The 3,552-nt window shown below is 38.9% G+C and overlaps 1 long non-coding RNA gene across 1 annotated transcript; it reads left to right on the top strand.

The window, feature by feature from the left end:
• Window positions 1-973: 973 nt before the first annotated feature.
• Window positions 974-3,213, top strand: LOC125909434 (uncharacterized). Its single transcript, XR_007453752.1, has 2 exons — window positions 974-1,091; window positions 2,513-3,213. It is a non-coding gene; the product is annotated as an uncharacterized LOC125909434 (long non-coding RNA).
• The last annotated feature ends 339 nt before the right edge of the window (window positions 3,214-3,552 follow it).

Below are 3,552 nucleotides of genomic sequence, written 5' to 3' on the forward strand. Positions count from 1 at the left end.
CCTTCAAGTCTTATATCTCCAGTCCAACCACCCATGACAGTTAGTTTGAAGTCCCAGGCCACCTCCCACAGACATAATCCCACTCACCAGTGCTCTCGAAGAGGGATTAAATATCTTGCTTCATTTATCAGGTGTCATATTAGGCAGTGATTGGATTTGATTGTGTGGTGAAAAGGAACAATACACACATGCACATCTAGTCTTTCCATGGGAACATTTGTTCTAGATTCTGGAGTCTAGAACTGGATGAGCTTTACTAAAACCATACATATCTTTTGTTTTGTTTTGTTTTTCATCTGCTTCTGTATTTCCTTTATCTTTATTTTCTTCAACACTCTTCATTTTTATAAATGATAATAAAATTGCTATGCCCAAAAGTAATAGAATAACTTGCCTGAGTTCATGCTGTGAAATGACATATCCTTGCAAGTATTTAAAGCTAAGAAAATAATATTTAAGTAGAGTCACTGTGTGCCAAGTACTTTGAACATGTTTTCTCATTCAATCTTTGCAGAAAGCTCCATACTTTCATTCCTATTTAACAGATGGTGGGACTGAGGCTAGGAAAAAGGAAAGCTTCACAAATGCTCAACGGAAGTAAGCCCAGACCTTAGTCATTTTTCTGGAAGACCACTCTGCCCTTCAACTCAGAGTCCTATTTAAATCGTGGTCTTCTCAACCTTAGGCCAATGATGCTGCTTCTTTCTGAGAGAAGTAATTATTCATCTTTTCCCGTAATTATAAAATCCTAGAGCAGTAAAAGACCATATGGAGGCTGTCGAGTCCAACTTGATTACTAAGAAGAAAAATATGCTCTAATGTTGGGTTTCTGCATAACTCAGTTTCCTTTCTACTTTCACATGTAGCATTCTGTATTTTTGTGAAGTTTAATATCTTAGATTAAAAAGAATTCATCATCACCCTCGCCGGAACAGGTTGTGTCATTTTATGACATCATGGTCACCATAGCAACAGCTGGGAGTTAGCAGCATATTGCCCTCAGTTAGAGATCATGGCAATGAGTTAACAAAGTATGGCAGCTTCAGATGCTGATGTGAACGGGAAGGGAAGACGTGGAAAAGGAGGAACAGGTGTGCTACTTTTCCTGCCAGCGTTTCTTAGACCTGAGATGAAGTGGGAGTGAACATGTGAATAATCTTTAAGGAACAAAAATAAATCTCCTACTCACCTAGCCAATAAAGAGAAGAAGAAGGGGAGGGGGTAGAAGGGAAAGTAAAGTATTCTGGTGTCCTATTTCCAAATGTCAGAGTGTCGAAAAATCTCAGTCCTTTCTCTGCCTTTTGTCCTTGATCGTGCAGCCTATCAGAAAGATCAGGGGATTCAATAGACCTGGGTGGAAATTTTTGACTCTACCAGCTATGAGCTTTCCACACTTGAGAAAGTTACCTAATCTTTTGAATCTCAGTGATTTCATCTGTAAAAATGGTGTGACCTTTGCATCCTGAGAGCGTCAAGAAAGTGAAAAGGTAATGCAGCTGAGGTAGCTGACGTAGAAGGCCCTCAGTTTACCTTTTTTTCTTTCTAGGTGGTGCAAATTTAGACTTACAAAAGAGGATAGTCAGTGGTAGGCACATGGATGGCCATTGTACCCAATTATACTTTTCTGCATGTTTGAACTATTCCATAATTGTTTCACTTCTAAATAAAAATGTGTAATTTAAGTCCCACTTAATGTAATAGGTATCAATTCTAGATATACTTTACTCTGTGAGCTTGGTCAAACCCCTTCGCGTCTCTAAGCCTTAAAATTGTATGAAGAGAAGAATAGATTTTTATGCTTCTGTTATTCTTGGCTATTTATATCACACCTCGATTCCATGTAGTTGTTAAACATGCCTTTCTACACCCATGGATTTATCCATCGCTGTAACTGTGATATTGAAATTGGATATTTACTTCTATTCTTCTTTGCTTAATGAATATCTTTCTAATTAGACTTTAGCAAGTAGATTTTGCATGTGTTTTCCTTCTTGTACCTCCAGGTTTCTGGCACTGTATCTTACACAGAGAAGGTGCTCAATATATACATTTGTTCAATAAGCAGATGTCGAGTAGATATCATTATTTGAGATAAGCACTTACAATGTTTACAAAATATTATTGAATACCTCTGAGTCCACTCACTAAGTTAACCAAAAGTGTCTATATATATATATATATATATATATATATATATATACATGACTTTGTCTACATCTCTGCCTTTCAGTCTTTTGTCCTTGAGTCTGTCTCAAGCTGAGTCTGCTTCTCTCTGTGTCTCTCTTTATCTCTCTAAATAGGCCTGCCATTCTCCTCTTTCTGTACCTTTAAAACTCTCCCTTCCTGTCTTCTACACTAGGTCTCCCTTTTTCTGCTCTCTGGTCTTTAGAAGATTTTTCCTTGGGACTCCCCTGCCGACATAATTCTGTGTGAGTTACATTCGTTTGCAAAACCTTTCACTGCATGAAGATGTTCTATTAGTAAAAGTTCATTTTTTTTTTGTCCCCGACAGAGCATCATACATCACTAAGTCCATAGAGTCATTAGCTATGAAATTAATCAGGATGGAGGAAAGCAGAATAAAATCCTCGACCTCCGTGAAGCTCACCGTGTCTCAGGCTCAGCTGTGCCTACCCTACAGGACCCAGCCCTCTCAGGACCCCTTGGCCATTCCCGCTTCTGAAGGGGCACAGTGAGGGAGGCTGTTATTCACCCCAGCAGATATTATGCTACTGCTGCTCAGGGACAGAACAGGGGACCAGAGGAATGGAGAGTTGAATAACTCGAATATAAAATATCCCACCTGGGAGCTCCCGTTACTGTTTTGAGAGAAAGTGTTTATCTGCCAGAACCTCTTTCAGTTTAGGCGGAAGGTTAACTGCTCCCACCCTTAGGGGATAAAGAAGAGATTGTTTTCACATCACTGCCCTGCCTCATGTATAACATTTAGGGAATGCTGCCTTAAGATTATGATATGATTAGGAATACAACAAGGAAGCAGAATGCACATAAACCTCTAAGAAGCACTTGATCTCTGTATAAATTATGTTCATTGGCTACTCTCTTGGTCTTAACGCTCTCTGGGCCTCAGTTCCCATGTCAATAAAATGGAAATAATGATGCCCACTCTCTATTTCCCTGACAGAGTTGTGATAAGAGAAGAAAAGAATAATATTAACAGTGAGATATTAAAATGACTGTTTTATTTCTTAAGATTCTCAAAAGTTAACTTGGTCAAACAAAACCACATGTTGGGATTCAAAACAAAACAAAACAAAACACGTGACCATTAATCACACACATTGCGTCCACCATGTGGATAGGAAGATCAGCTGTCATGTGACAAAGAATACTGGTCACAGCGTCTCTCTGCACTGACGATTCATGTGACCTCAAGTCTGTGAGCTTCATCTATGTATCGGTGAAATGAAGACAGTGGAGGTTACGTATCAGGGTGTTGCTATAAGTCCTGAACATCCACCTGCCTTTATTTCATCGGAAAATAGCATTAGCTAAACATTATGTTCCTGATTGTTTCAATGTAACTGTATA

Source organism: Panthera uncia, chromosome D4 (assembly GCF_023721935.1).
Source record: "Panthera uncia isolate 11264 chromosome D4, Puncia_PCG_1.0, whole genome shotgun sequence".
Taxonomy (NCBI): Eukaryota; Metazoa; Chordata; class Mammalia; order Carnivora; family Felidae; genus Panthera; species Panthera uncia.